This window comes from Gorilla gorilla, chromosome 1, assembly GCF_029281585.2.
Source record: "Gorilla gorilla gorilla isolate KB3781 chromosome 1, NHGRI_mGorGor1-v2.1_pri, whole genome shotgun sequence".
NCBI classification, from domain to species: domain Eukaryota; kingdom Metazoa; phylum Chordata; class Mammalia; order Primates; family Hominidae; genus Gorilla; species Gorilla gorilla.
The window spans coordinates 26,259,040-26,275,096 of record NC_073224.2 but is presented as its reverse complement, the minus strand read 5'-3'; the positions used below and the strand labels follow the sequence as shown (position 1 = coordinate 26,275,096).

At 35.9% G+C, this 16,057-nt stretch overlaps 1 protein-coding gene across 3 annotated transcripts in view; it reads right to left on the bottom strand.

Moving 5' to 3' along the window:
- RYR2 (ryanodine receptor 2) overlaps nt 1-16,057 on the bottom strand; it is a 790,171-nt gene that overhangs the window by 395,020 nt on the left and 379,094 nt on the right. The window lies entirely within an intron of this gene.

Below are 16,057 nucleotides of genomic sequence, written 5' to 3'. Positions count from 1 at the left end.
CAGATTTTTCATGTCATTTGCATAATGTATTAATAATTAATGACCTGAAAATGATTATGAACACTCCATAAACAATTGAAAATTCAAATTAAAATGAGTTGAAATTTTTAACACAAAACGTCAAGGTGAACTAAGAAAATATATAATTATCAATTAAGTTGATTCAATCATTATGCAAATAACCTGAAACACTATTCTAAGTATCTGTAATAAAACAGACAATAAAACCATTCCAATTTCATTCTATCAACCTAGATAAACTACTAATCTACTTATACCAACCCTGTCAATAGAAAAATTAAATTCTGGGAAAAAATAGAACACTGTAATTATCTCTTCAGAAAAGAACAGTGAGCCTCTAACTTTTTTTTTTTTTTGGTCTTTTCTTCAAGCAAATTGGTTTGTGTCTAGATTATTTATAGGTGCATGGATTATATATTAAGAAGTCACATAAACATTAATTGTGAAATTATGCTTTCTTTGTATTTTATTGATGTATTTCACATCTGTCTCTGGATTAGAAGATTTAATTGTGAAATATCGTGATGATGATTTTTTTTTTTTTTTTGAGATGGAGTCTTTCTCTGTCACCCAGGCTGGAATGCAGTGGCACAGTCTCAGCTCACTGTAACCTCAGCCTCCTGGTTCCAAGCAATTCTGCTGTCTTAGCCTCCTGAGTAGCTGGGACGACAGGCGCCCAACACCACGCCCTGCTAATTTTTGTATTTTTAGTAGAGACAGATTGCACCATGTTGGTGAGGCTAGTCTTAAACGCCTGAACTCAGGTGATCCACCCGCCTCGGCCTCCCAAAGTGCAGGGATTACAGGTGTGAGCCACCGCTCCCGGCCGATGGCTGTTTTAATAATTACTGTGACCCTTGAGTGAGGTAAAAAATGCTGAAGTTACATTAGAAAAAATAAGTGAGATCACTTGCTGAATGAAAGACCAAAGGCCATCCATGTTCTTTCCTTCTTTATCTCCTGTCATTTTCTGTAGCTCAGGCTTAGGAGAAATTCAGATGAAAGTAATCTAGATCCTTTGAATGACCGTAAGCTGAAGTACACCATGAACCACAAACGTGACATCTAGTAAAAGCATCCAACAGAATATTAGCCTGTATTACTGGAAATAAAGTGCTCAGATTAGGCAAGTAATAATCTTACTAAAACTCTGTATTAGCTGTACCATATCTACATTAATGGCCTTAATTTTGGCATCAGCTTTTAAATTTTATTTTTCTTTTGAGTTGTTCTACTTTGGAAAATGATGAAGTAATTCACTGGAGTGAATTCTCCTATAGAAACTATTATAAAATTTGGAAAAAATCCTTTTAAGAATTGACTTAAAGGCACTTGGACCAAAAGCAGGAAGAAATTGAAAAGTAGATCTCTCTCAAAAGGCAAACAGCACCTTGCGTGATTGGTAGGTGGCTGCCTTTTGCCTTGGGGCATGCAGTGCCCAATCTGTCTGCTACTCTGGCAGCAGCAATCTGCTGCTTTATGGGCTTGAGGTATCAGAGGATATGCTTCAGGGACCACAAGCAACAAAATAATTAGATGGGCTAAATCCTGGACACAAAGTTATCTACAAAATCTTCGTAAAAAAATTATCCAAATTCTGCTGACTGTGTATGCTGGAGGAAAGTCCAGTATAATGGCAACAGATGGAAGCTGAAAGATTTGAGTAAAAATATAAGCAACTCCTCATGTAAAAGAGAGAAAACTGAAGTTTCAATCCAACAAGGTTAACTGCCTGAAAAACCAAGATCACTGTTCAGAAAAAAACTTGAAATTCAGAGCCTCTACTACATATCATTCCCAATATCCAATATACTGTCAAAAATAAGCAGATACAAAGAAACTAGAAATGTGAGCTATATTTTTTGGAAAAACAAAAACAACAAGAGTATAGGCAATACAAATCAATGCAAAGATGGCCCAGATCCTACAACTAGCAGACGAGGACTTTACAGCAACTATTATAAATATAAAATATGTTCAAAAATATAAAAGAAAACACATACATAATGAATAAATAGAGCTAAATTATACATCACAAAAATAAATGAAATAGAAAAATGAAAATAATTTAAACACAAAATTAACTGGGTCACCTTAGCATCAGATTGGAATTGTATAAAAAAGAGTTAATGAAATTAAAAGTTAATCAGTAGAAATTTTTCAATCTGTAGATCAGATTGCCATTAAAACACTCTAGCTTAAGTATTTTGCTATTAAATGGAAACCTCCCTCAAAAGACTATATAAAATTTAATTCCTATACCTCCTACATTTAATCAAGAAAATGTCAAGATCCTCCTAGTCTTAGCATTATCTTATAAGCATTATCTTATTCATTAAAACCTGTAAATTTTTAACTTTTATAGTCTTCTATCCTGCAAGAATAATCTTGAGACCTTAACAGCTATAAAAATACTCAAAGATAAAATGACTCTTTTCAGCACAGTCTAGAATTATTGCAAGCACTGCTTTTTCAGTCTAAGAGGTGCGTATGGATATTTTCTCTTTTCATTCATGTACTCTCATAGCATGTTGTACTTCCACTAACAGGGAAATGTTGGCACTTTGTTAAAACTGTTCCTCAATTGTCTTCTTTCCACTTGACTATCATTCACCTTTTTGACAGCAGGAATCATATGTCCGATTCCTCCAGCCTGACCCCACATAACCTCAGGACCAGAACAGCCTGCAAATGTCAGATCCTTGATGAATTTCTGGAAATCCCTTCAGATTTCCCATAAAAACTGTGCTGACAAACTACTCCCATTATGAGCATTAAAATAATCCCATTCGTAAGTGCTTGGAACATCTAATTTTCAAATGAATACTAAAATAGACCCAGATGTGGCTGGGCGCGGTGGCTCACGCCTGTAATCCCAGCACTTTGGGATGCCGAGGTGGGCAGATCACGAGGTCAGGAGATCAAGACCATCCTGGCTAACACGGTGAAACCCCATCTCTACTAAAAATAAAAAATAAAAAAAATTAGCTGGGTGTGGTGGCGGGTGCCTGTAGTCCCAGCTACTTGGGAGGCTGAGGCAGGAGAATGGCGTGAACCCGGGAGGCAGAGCTTGCAGTGAGCCGAGATTGCGCCAGTGCACTCCAGCCTGGGCAACAGAGCCACAGTCCATCTCAAAAAAATAAAATAAAAATAACAAATAAATAAATAAAATAGACCCAGATGTAAAAACGATTGGTCTGAAAAGTATTAAGTGATATTTGGCATTGGGTATACCAACCTGACTCATAATGAAGCCATACCTATTTCTGAAGAACTGTGGCCTTATACACATAGATATACTAAGTGATATATACATACTAGATATATAAAACTAGACTCAGTAAAAGACTAAAACTAGTCCTATAGAATTATTTCTTATAATACAGAGCATGTAGTTCAGAGGAATTCTTCTAGCATAGTTAAAATCATCCGTATGTCTATCCAAATTACTCTATCAGGTAACTAATAGATCCTCAGATGATGGAGTTTTTATTGATTTCTTAATAGCCAGGTCTCTTTAAGACAAATAATGGTTAAAGTTAGAAAAAAATTAAAAAGTCAAAAGAATTTTTTTATTTGCTCCTTTATGGTGCCGCACTGCAGCCCAGAATAGTTGGTCACTGTGAAAAGAAAGTCTAAAAATGTTACGTGGTAAGAGAAACGACTGGTACTGACAGGCCAGGCCAGGCTTACTTAGCCCTTCCAGGACAGAAATGCAGAAAAAAAAAAAAAAAAAAAAAAGGAAAATCACACATTATCCCTCGGCTTCTCAGGAGAAGTTACTCTGGTAAGCGAGTTTGTGGAAAGAAAGGATTTTTAAAGTTTCTCATGCTGAAGGGGTCTATGAGGGGCTTCCACAGCAGCAGCCACAAAGCTTAAGGTCACAGTGCCTAAATAACAGCCCTCTAACACCCCGTACAATACCCTCCCCCAGAGTGTGGGTGGGACCAATGAATAGAACAGGATATCACTCCTGCATTGAGGTTACCTTAGATGGCAAAGGTCAAGGTATCTTGTAGATGTAATTACGGTTCCTTATCAATTGACTTTGAGTAAATCAAACGAGAGATTATCCAAGGTGTATGATACTTAACCAGGTGAGCTCTTTCAAAGGGTTCAGGCTTTCCCTGAGCACATAAACTACAGCTAGTCTCCATGGGACTCTACCCTGCTCTTGGTCCTCTCTTCCTGACCACCTGTGGCCAACAGCATCAGCCCATGCCTAAGGATTCCAGCCTGATCATAATCATCCTGGCCAGACCACTTGCACTGCAGGTGTCAGGCTTACCCAGCCCTCACAATCTCATGAAGCAAACCTATATAATAAATGCCTTAATATATACATATCTCCTCTGGTTCTGCATCTCTGGCTGAACCCCGATTGATTACTCTAATTCGTCACAATGTTTCCATATATGAGAATGTAGCTTTAGATATGTATTTCTGTGTCATCTATTTTTTCCTGAGATAACCACTTGTGTTTTGTAACTTAGTTTAAATAAAACTAAACTATCAAATTATGATATGTTAATCACAGAAGGCTTCAATGGGTTCATTCTCGTTCTTACAGTCATTAAAAAAGACCAGCATACAACTATAACTGAATTTCTCTATCTTCTGTAAAACCATAATTGGCACTATTTTATCAGTGTATCAATGCCCCTTGAGAAAAGACTACTGCAAAAATTTCTTTTGAATTTAACCCCAAGTAAATGCAAAATTCATCTCCGTGGCTAACTTTGTATAACTGTTTTGATAAGAAAAAAAATTACAAGTTCTTTATAAAATCTTTAATTTTCTTACTAAAGAGGGTTTTAGTCTTACTATGTAGTTAAGTTTGGTTCTGCCACATAACTTGTCTAAGCCTCAGTTTCCTCAACTGCATAATAAAGATAAAAAACCAGCATCTTAACTCCATAGAGTTGTGTTAGGATTAAAGAAGATAAATGCATGAAAGGTGCCCAGCACATTGTTTGACACATAGTAAGTTATTCACCTCTACCTTTATTTTCACTGTGTGAAAGTGTACATTTTAAAACGTCTGAAACATATTCTGAATGAAAGATAAAAAATCCAAATAAAAATAATATAGTAAAAATGTCTTTAAAATGTTTTAGTCTGGCATCATAGCACATGCTTGGGTAACCCCAGCATTTTGGGAGGCCGAGGCAGGCAGATCACTTGAGCTCAGGAGTTCAAGACCAACCTGGGCAACACGGCGAAACCCCGTCTCTACTGAAACTACAAAAATTTGCTGGGTGTGATGGTGCACGCCTATAGTCCCAGCTACTTGGGAGGCTGAGGTGGGAGAATTGCTTGAACCTGGGAGGTGGAGGTTGCAGTGAGCCAAGATCTTGCCACTGCACTCCAGTCTGAGTGACAGAGCGAGAGACTCTGTCTCAAAAGAAAAGTTTTATATTTTACATTTGTTCCACAATTCTTGTAATCTCATTGACAGTCTTATTTGAAACTGTTATTCCATCATTTCCATAGCAAAAGACTTCTATTCATTGTACATAAGGAGGAAAAAACAGAGGAAATCGCCTACAGAGAAATGTTTCAGTGGCATTTTAAGCTAAAAAATTTTATCTTGAGGGTTGGGGATTGGATACACATATGATTGGCAAGACCTGCCTTATGATTAAAACAAACACTTCAACACACTTGAAAACAATGTTTAAAACTTCTAGGAATAGAGAAAGTGAAGAATATTTCTAAGAAAATGTACATTTATCAAATAGCATTCTTCGTTATGTAAGATATTTTCCTTAAAAGAAAACCAAAGTAGGTTACATTATAAACTATTTCCTATTTTATTCAGTTTTTTTCTGAATATATAGGGTTGCCAGCAATTGTTGATTCTTCCGTCAAATCCTGTATTTGAGATTGGCTGGTGAATGTTCACATTACTGTCAAAGACACCCCAATGACAATTGAGGAAATGCTCCTTATGTCAGCTAGCAACATGGAATTTTAAAGCCAGTCTCACCTTTAAAATCTAAAGTTAAAATGATCTTAATGATTTATAAAATCTTCCAAATATACTTTCAATACCGTCTCACACAGTTAGGGGTAAGGGACTGCTCAGGTAAATGCAAGGGTTCACAAGAATTGATTTTCATTTCAGAATTTCAAAACCAAAACTCCTAAACCCAGATGAAAGCTGAGATTTGCAACTGACCTAGAAAAGTTTGATTTTCCATCAGTAATAAATCTTGATTTGCAACACAGTAATTATGTCAACCAGCAGTCAGTTCACTATTGCATACTCAAAGTATACCTCAGGTCTGAGATATATGTTACATCATTTTTTTTAAGTGTTTGCCTTTCATAATGTAAGTACTCCTCTTCATGGGAAATATGGTAGAAGATACATGTCTAAGATCTAAGGTCTAAGATATATGTTAAGTCATTTTTTAAAAAGTGTTTGCCTTTCACAGTATAAGGACTCCTCTTCATGGGAAATGCGGCAGAAGTATGTAAAGAGAGGGCAAGAATTTTCAACCTACCAGTAACACTGAGGTGGGGAAAAAGTATCAAATATACCTTTAAGTGAATCCAATATGTATTTTAAAGAACAGAGACCATGATCAAATGTGATGACTAACAAAGGGATTAAGTGAATCTGTTGAGCTATTCTATTTTCTCTGAAATGTTGACAATGTGAAACAATATCTTAAAAATATATATATTTTCATCTTTAATCAAGGTCTCTTTTTATTGTGTTTCAATAGTTATAAGTTCAATGCTGCTTTATTATATAATTGCAGAAAATACTTTTCAGCAAGAATGGATTTTTATTTCATTGGACTTCCAATCAAAACAAGATTCTATTATAAATATTATAATCAGCACTATCAATTACTCTAATTTTTCACATGTCTGTATATGTGAGTGTAGTTTTAGATATGTATTTCTGTGCCATTTATTTTTTCCTGAGATACCTATTTGCGCTTTGTAACTTATTTTAAATGAAACTAAACTATCAAATTATGTTAGTTCCACAGCCCTTTTTTCTGTACCTTGTAGCTGGAGTTTAACTACTTTTCTAGCATCAGAAATGCCTTCTATTTTAAAAACAATTTTCTACCAATCAAAATTGGGTAAAATATTACACAAGAATCACACACTAATTTGTTCTTTTCTTTAAGATACCCCCCCACACACACAGTCACCTAAACATTTTAATTAGCAGATAGTTTTAATTAAATTTATTTAAATTATAGCTCTCCTCTTATAAAGTTATTGGTATCTACAAACTTCTGAAAATCAGGGATCTAAGAATTAGAAAATTTAAAATACAGCGGTAAAAAAAAAAAAACAACAAAAAGAGTATTGTGCATTCTAAAGGAAGTAAGTTATCCAGAAGCATTAATTTGCTTTAAGAAAATGATGCTGATGATAATCATAGTGATGACAGAAAAACAGATGTAAGAAAAAGACACCACTGCTCTACTTTTAACCAACGAAATAGGAATTTGAATCACCAGCTCCAGACTATAGTCTTGGATGTCAGGCATTGTTGTAAACAAAAGTCATTTTTTAAATTCCTAATTCGTAATATCCAGAGACAGCCCTAATTGGAAAGACACTAACCATGATTACAGAAAGCTTAAGTTAGGACATGAGCAGAATTTCAAAGAATTTGGAAGTGGGCATAAAAAATCTCCATCCCTTCCCTTCCCAGAGAAGACTGAGTCAGGAGAATCAAATCCCCCTATACCACTTCGACTCACCAGATAATAAGAATTTTCTTTCCATTCCCAACTGAATATATTTACGCCCAGTCTTAGAGTAGCTTTGCTGGTACATTCAGAAGTTCCCAATTGAAAACATATTGTTGTTATTGATTCTGTTTCTGTCCCTACAAGTTATGATTCGGAGCTCATTTGAAATATTATGAGATGCATATATATGTAAGATAAATTAAATGCCTTGAATAATCTGAAGTACACTCGAGATTAAACTGTAAAAGGCATTTTTTTTAAAAAAAGTCTAAAGTCATTGCTCTGGGAGACATGGAATGAAGGGCAGGAAAATTCAAATTCATCTGCTTGTAAAAGCTACATGCGTTCCGAGAAATGAATAAAAAAAAAAAGCCAATTGCTAAAAATTGCTTACTGTGGCATTTGTTTCATTCATGGGAATACTAAATCATTATAATTTGCTTTTAAAATGATAGGAGCTTTACAGTTAAAGAGGTTAACTTACTCACAGAATATAAAATAGGATATAACTGATTTTTCATCTATCAAAATTATCAGATTTTAAAATCATCTGTTGATGAGTCGCACAGAAATGTAAAGTTTCATACCCTGCTGCTTAGAATAAATACTGGTGCAAAGTTCTGAAGAGTACTTTGGCCAGGTGCATTCACTCACTAGGGACATTTAGCGATCCCCACTAAGTGTCAGGCACTGCACTATCCATGGTGAACAAAACAGATACTGTTCTGCCCTCTGAGAGCCTCCAGTACCAAACACTTGAAATCTTCATATTTTTAAACCAAATAGTACAACTTCCAAAAGAGAAGTAGTCAGCAATATATAGAAATATTCAGAGACAAAAATATTCAGCTTAAAAGTGAAAAATTGAAAATAAGCTAAATATTCAAATATAATAAAGTAGCTGCATGAATTATGATAAATCTATGTAATAAGATGTTGAATTATTGCCAAATTCTATTAAAGAATATAGTAGTATATGTTATTAAATAAAAATTAGGCCCAAAATCATATATAATTAACACTGTTCATCATCAAAATATGCAATATTTGCTTACAACTCAAATACACACAAGAGGTTGTTTCTGAGTGATGGACTGTGCATGGATTTACTTTTCTCCTTTCTCCATCTTTGTACTACCTTTACATTTTTCTGTAATGACTATGCATTAAATATATAATAGAAAAAGTCATTTTAAAAGAAATAATTGGAAGAGTTATTGTCTCTAGTTCATGGGAAAAATTTTATTATCTAATCTTCCAGTGATACTAAAATTAAAAATATACTGTGATTAAAAAAAATTTCTCTTGAAATCTCACCTTCACTTTCACTGCCTTCAACCACGTCATCATATGAAATTACCTGTATGAATGAAGTGGCTGGAAGCATGGAAGCGTTATTAACCTGTACACTCGAGTGGTTCCATGAACACCAGGCAGGAAAGTAGCTTCAGAGAAACTAAATCGCTCAGTTAAAGAAGAGTTGAGTTGGGCTCTTCAGCCTCTCTACCTCCATGCAACCTGTAACATTACACAATTGCCAAATTCCAGAAACAGAATCCCTGAGCAGAAATCACAGAAGGATCTGGAGAGTCAAAAGTCCTCAAATATGAGCCCTATTCTAACATGGAGAGAATATTAGGAGGGATATTCAGAGAAAAAGGTTTCAAAAGCTATTGCTTTGGGCGATCTCTATCAAGAACATTCAAAAATATTCGCAGCTTTTAAGTCACTATTTCCATTTGTAGGAATCCATCCTAAATAAACAAATCAAAAACGTGCACAGAACTTATGTCCCAGAATGTCAGTGCAATGGTTTTTATCTTTAACTGATTTCATTGTAAAATAAATATGACTACTGTAATAGCCAAAATAATCCAAAGATACATTTTTTAAGTTACAGAAAAAATTTCTCTCTGTCTTCATATTCTCATACAGCTTCCATTTTGATCTTTCTAAAATACCCTGAGTTAAATGATTAGTGTATATCCTTCCACAACTACCATAAAATCATATACAAACACAAGTATGAAGATTTCTTTTTAATTACAAAAATATTTGTAATACCTTTAATATTACAACAATAGATTACATTAAAATCTATCATAAGATTTGCAATACCTATATTACAATTTACAACTCAAAATGTTGAGTAAAACAATATTTTACTGAACAATATTTTCATGGATATTTTTCCAGATCAATATATTGTTATACATATCTCCAGATCAATATATATTATGTATATAACACATTCAACATATATTGTTATGCATATAACATATGTTATGGATATAACATATAAAACATATGACTATATATGTATGTTATATAGATGTCATGTATGTTATATATATGAATGTTATATATGTTATATACCTAACAATATATACTGATCAGGCAGCAGTCTGTGGAGGGGTGGGGTGACACTTTACCTGGGTGAGGCCCTGACAGGACAAGCATCTGCCTCAGGCTCCCATGGCAGTCCTTACAGCCTGGGGTGAACTGAACGAGTGAACCAGCCAGCCTGGAAAGCTACAGCCCAGTTATATGTAACCACCCCACCCTGGCCAGTTGTTTTGGTGCAGAGATAACCCTGTGTCCACCGATTCTTCTGTGTTCCTAGCCCTGCCACTTGGTCAAGTGACTCATCCTCCCTGCGTTGGTTTTCCCCATCTGTAAAATGGGGGTCCTGATACTCAGTGAGATCAACTAGAGAGAATGCTCAGCTCTGTTGGCTGACTTACAAGGAATCACAGAATGGCAGCAATTCTTTTATTTAAAAAGCCAAGGAGTGTGGGAGGACAGGGTCCCTGCTTCCTGAACACCCTCCCAAGCTCTCAGAGGGCACTAACTGTTGGCATGTTCCCAGTTCCCAGTCCCGCTCAAGTTAGCCCTGCAATATTCCTGAGTGAACAAAATGAATGTCCAATTAAGGGTAGGGCTTCTGTGGCAGCTCTCCACACACCATAAAGCCCTCAGTGGTGTGAGGTGTGTGGTGTGTGTGTGTATCATGAACTGAGAAAAGGTGACTTGATATCTCCTAATACTAAGATTTTCTGTTTGTTTCTCCTCGTAGCTCCTGGATATTTTGTTTTATAAATACTAGAACTACCCTATATTTATTTGTTATGTAAATTTAACAACTTACAACTTCAGTGACTTGCATTTTTTTTTTTTAATGTTCCAGGATACATGTGCAGAATGTGCAAGTTTGTTACATAGGTATAAGTGTGCCATGGTGGTTTGCGGCACCTATCAACCCATCATCTAGGTTTTACGCCCCACATGCATTAGCTATTAGTCCTGATGCTCTCCCTCCCCTTGCACCCCCGCCCCACCAAGAGGCCCTGGTGTGTGATGTTCCCCTTCTTGTGTCCATGTGTTCTCACTGTTCAACTCCCACTTATGAGTGAGAACATGCAGCACTTGGTTTTCTGTTCCTGTGTTAGTTTGCTGAGGATGATGGTTTCCAGCTTCATCCATGTCCCTGCAAAGGACATTATCTCATTCCTTTTTGTGGCTGCATAGTGTTCCATGGTGTATGTACCACATTTTCTTTATCTGGTCTATCATTGATGGGCATTTGGGTTTATTCCATGTCTTTGCTATTGTGAATAGTGCTGCAATAAACAGGTTTATGTATATCTTTATAATAGACTGATTTAGATTCCTTTGGGTATATACCCAGTAATGGGATCGCTGGGTCAAATTGTATTTCTGGTTCTAGATCCTTGAGGAATCACCACACTGTCGTCCACAATGGTTGAGCTAATTTATATTCCCAACAACAATGTAAAAGCGTTCCTGTTTCTCCACAGCCTCACCAGCATCTGTTGTTTCTTGACTTTTTAATAATCACCATTTTGACTGGTATGAGTTGGTATCTCATTGTGGTTTTGATTTGCATTTCTCTAATGATCAGCGATGTTGAGCTTTTTTTCATGTTTCTTGGCCACATAAATATCTTCTTTTGAGAAGTGTCTGTTCATATCCTTTGCCCACTTTTTATTGTTTAACGAATACTATCTTGTTTTATGAATACTAATAGTACCTTGTTATATACATTTAACAAGTGTTACAACTTCAGTGACTTGCACTCTTCAATACCATGAAATATCCTTTTTTGTCTCCTGCAATGCTTTATTTTGCCTGAATTCCACCTCATCTGATATTAAGAACAGATATCTTTTTTTTTTTTTTGAGGCAGAGTCTTGCTCTGTTGCCCAGGCTGGAGTGCAGTGGCACAATTTAGGCTCACTGCAACCTCTGCCTCCCAGGTTCAGGCAATTCTCCTCCCTCAGCCTCCCAAGCAGCTGGGATTACAGGTGCATGCCACCATGCCTAGCTAATTTTTGTATTTTTAGTAGAGACAGGGTTTTACTGTGTTGGCCAGGTTGGTCTCAAACTCTTGACCTCAAGTGATCCACCTGCCTTGGTCTCCCAAAGTGCTGGGAGTGAGCCACCGCACCTGGCCTGTTTGTATTTTCTTGGTATTCCACTAGCCATCTTTTTATTTCCAATCTTTCCAAATAAAGTTGTTGTAGATGTGCCTCTTAATGTCAGCAAAATTTATGCTGCATGCCCAAATATGAAATTATTTTAATTTTAAATTGTGATACAGTCCATTTATATATATTGATAAGCAAATAGAGTGGGCCATATTTTAGGTTTTCACTGTGTCATATTTTAGGTTTTCTGTTTTCATACCTTTTTTTAGAGCCATTTGCTCTGTGGTCTCATTTTCCTCATTGTCTGCATGCCTGCGTCTGTGTTTATGTCTCTGAATCTTTAATAACACTTTACTTCTTTTTATTAGGCTGGATTACGCATGATGAAGAAGGTAGCGTGTTCCTCTTTCTCTCACCAACTTTTCTCTCTTCCATCATCTTGTTTTAGTAAGTGTTATTATATTTGAGTGTTTCCTTTTTGGCTGTTAAGTATTTATGCTTCCATTACTTGAGTTTTCAATCTTAAGAAGATCTTTGATGTTTGTTTCATAGAAGGTAACTGGAGCACCTACTGTACCTTTCACTCTTCCTCTTTTTCCTCCAATTTTTGTTAGATGTATTCTGCCTGTTTATTTTTTTATTTTTAGTTTTTCTATAAAGTCTTGGTCTCACTGTGTTGCCCAGGCTGGAATGCAGTGGGCATGATCATAGCTCATTGCAGTCACAAACTCCTGAGCTCAAGAGATCCTCCCACCACAGACTCCCAGCTTTTTAAAATACTCAAATTTGGCAAATCATTCCAATGTCTTCCACTGTGATGTACCAGTTCATGTTTTTCTACCTCTTCGAGATTTTATTTGGGTATGTTATATTTTGCTGGAAGGATATCAATTTCTTCTAGTTTTTCTAATTTATTGTCAATAAGCTGAATGCCATTTTAATAGGTACCACCTTCTTTACTTGAAAAGGGTTTCTACCATCAAATAATTGGTTCCTCGTTAGTGGGTTGAATTTTTTTCTTTCTGGACGGAGGTGCTATCAGTAGATAAACTAGCAAATTCCCATTCCTCTGCTAGCTAGATTTAAGGAAGAAGCCCATGTCCCCATAATGGGAGTAACTGTGCTTTCCAGTTACAGAGACAAGGAGCAATTCTGGCCCACTGTAGAGGCCCTCTAAGAGTCCACAGAGCAAATATATAGATAGAGATGCTTTGCAAGGATAATGAGGTTTTACCAGCTGTGCCTCTCTATTTTCACAATGGAGAATAAAGACCTACCCTGACTGTCTTTCCTGGAGCTCTCCAGTTAACTCATAGAATCAGAGGCATCTGCTACCATTCAGTATAACCCAGAACAGGAGTTGAAAGAGAAAGGCATTGGGAATGTTCATTCAGGATACTGTCTTTTCAGAATTACTTCTGGTCTCCCCACACCTTATTTTGGTTTGAGTTTTATTTATAATAATATATATATATGAATATATGTATATAACTATAGAAACAACCTAAATGTACAATAAAGGGTAATGATTACATAAAGAGTAATGATTGCATAAATCATAGTGTATACATACATATTGGGATAGTATAAAGCTGTCAAAAATATAAAATATAAAAATACCTACTATACATCCTCAAATGAAACATCAAACTATAGTCATATTTTGTAATGTACAGTTGATTCTTGAACGACATGTATTTGGACTGTGCAGGTCCACTTATACATGCATTTTCCTTCATCTCTGCCACCCCTAAGACAACAAGACCAGCCCCTCTTCTTCCTCCTCCTCCTCCTCAGCCTACTCAACATGAAAACAAGGACCAATTTTGTTGATGGTCCACTTCCACCTAAGGCATAGAAAATATATTTTCTCTTCCTTATAGCTTTTTTTTTTTTTTTTTGAGACGGAGTCTTGCTCTATCGCCCAGGCTGGACTGCAGTGGCACGATCTCAGCTAACTGCATCCTCTGCCTCCTGAGTTCAAGCGATTCTCCTGCCTCAGTTTCCCGAGTAGCTGGGACTGCAGGCACATGTCACCATGCCTGACTAATTTTTGTATTTTTAGTAGAGACGAGGTTTCACCATGTTGGTCAGATTCACCTGCCTCGGCCTCCCAAAGTGCTGGGATTACAGGCGTGAGCCACCAAAATCAGCCTTCTTTATAGTAGTTAAGTTTTTGGAGAGTCAAAATGTAGATTTCAATTGCATGGGGGAGGGGTATTGGTGATCCCTAATCCCCATGTTGCAAGGTTGTGTGCGTTCACACAGCAAAAGAAAAACGATTAGGAAGGAAATTCATCAAAACGTTGATATTCTGCATAATTATGTAGTTCTTACTCCTACTTTTTTTTGTATTTTCTAAACTTTCTAAGACAAACATGTACTGCTTTCAAAATCAGAAGAAATGAAATATGATTAAAGCACTAAAAAACTTTTAAGTAGTTGTAAATAACTACTTTTAATTTTGTTACAATTATCACTCTAAATAATGAATATGTTTTCTTGTATGTTAGACATTATTTATATGAAATACATTATTAAGAGTATAGTGAAATAGTTTATTTTCATAATTAGCAAAATTAATGTTCTCTATTTCCTGCACTCACTGGAGCAATCCAGGCCATAGACCTACTGTAGAAATAAAGTGGTCAGTGGCCTCCAGTGACAACTGCAAATAGAAGTTCTGTGGGACACCTTCAAAGTTCAATAAATATTTATGTTTATGCTGCCAATCCTATGCTGTCACAGGACACCATTATAAGATTAATAAAATGGAATTTATTAAGCATACAGAAAATTGGTCTTTTAGGGTAAATGCTTTACCTAAATAGGAAATAATCATTTGTTAATGCTTGTAAAATATTTAGAAGATTTTACCTAACATATAGATCTCTAGAGAGGGGCAAAGTAAAAATTTAAACCTAATCCAGTATTGAAAAAGCATTGTAGTGCATGTATTATAGTTCTACTAAGCCAAATCATGACCTTGTTTTGAATATATTATACATGGTACTTAACATCTTTTCCTCATCTAATAACATTGCTATCAAAAATCCAACTTGAATTGAGCCAGCATACAAAATATGGGAAAGGCGATTGAATACTAAGAATTTCCTAGTAGTGAAAAAAACAAAATAATACGTTTTTTCTTTTTAATGAGCCCTGAGTAACACTGTGAAGATGCCTATAACCAGATGAGTATGTAGTAATTGCAGAAATACAAAGTCAAATCTTTATCTATTTAAAAGAACAAAGTTTTGCCTTTCTAAGATGAAAGCTAGTTAGTAGTTTAATATTGTTCCAATCATCTTTCCCAAGTTTCACAATCTTCATTAAATTATGAACAAAAATATGCAATTGATATGGTTTGGCTCTGTGTCCCCACCCAAATCTCATCTCAATTTGTAATCTCCACGTCTCGAGGGAAAGACGTGACTGGATCATGGGGCGAGTTTCCCCCATGCTGTTCCCCTGACAGTGAGTGAGTTCTCGTGAGACCTGATGGTTTTTTTAAGTGACGCTTTCTCCTTCACACTCACTCTCCTGCTCTCTCTCTTGCCTGCCTCCATGTAAGACCTGCCTGCTTCCCCTTCTGTCATGACTGTAAGTTTCCTGAGGCCTTCCCAGCCATGTGGAAGTATAAGTCAATTAAACTCCTTTTCATTATAAATCACCCAGTCTCAGGTATTTCTTTATAGTACTGTGAAAATGGACGAATATAGCAATTATCATAAAAATGATTCAATAGGGTTAAGGATAAAGGTCTGCATATAAGAATGGATGTATAAATGTATCTTTGAGACACAGATTCCAGTGTGCTTTATCCTCATACTGTAATGCAAAAACATCACAATATCTGTG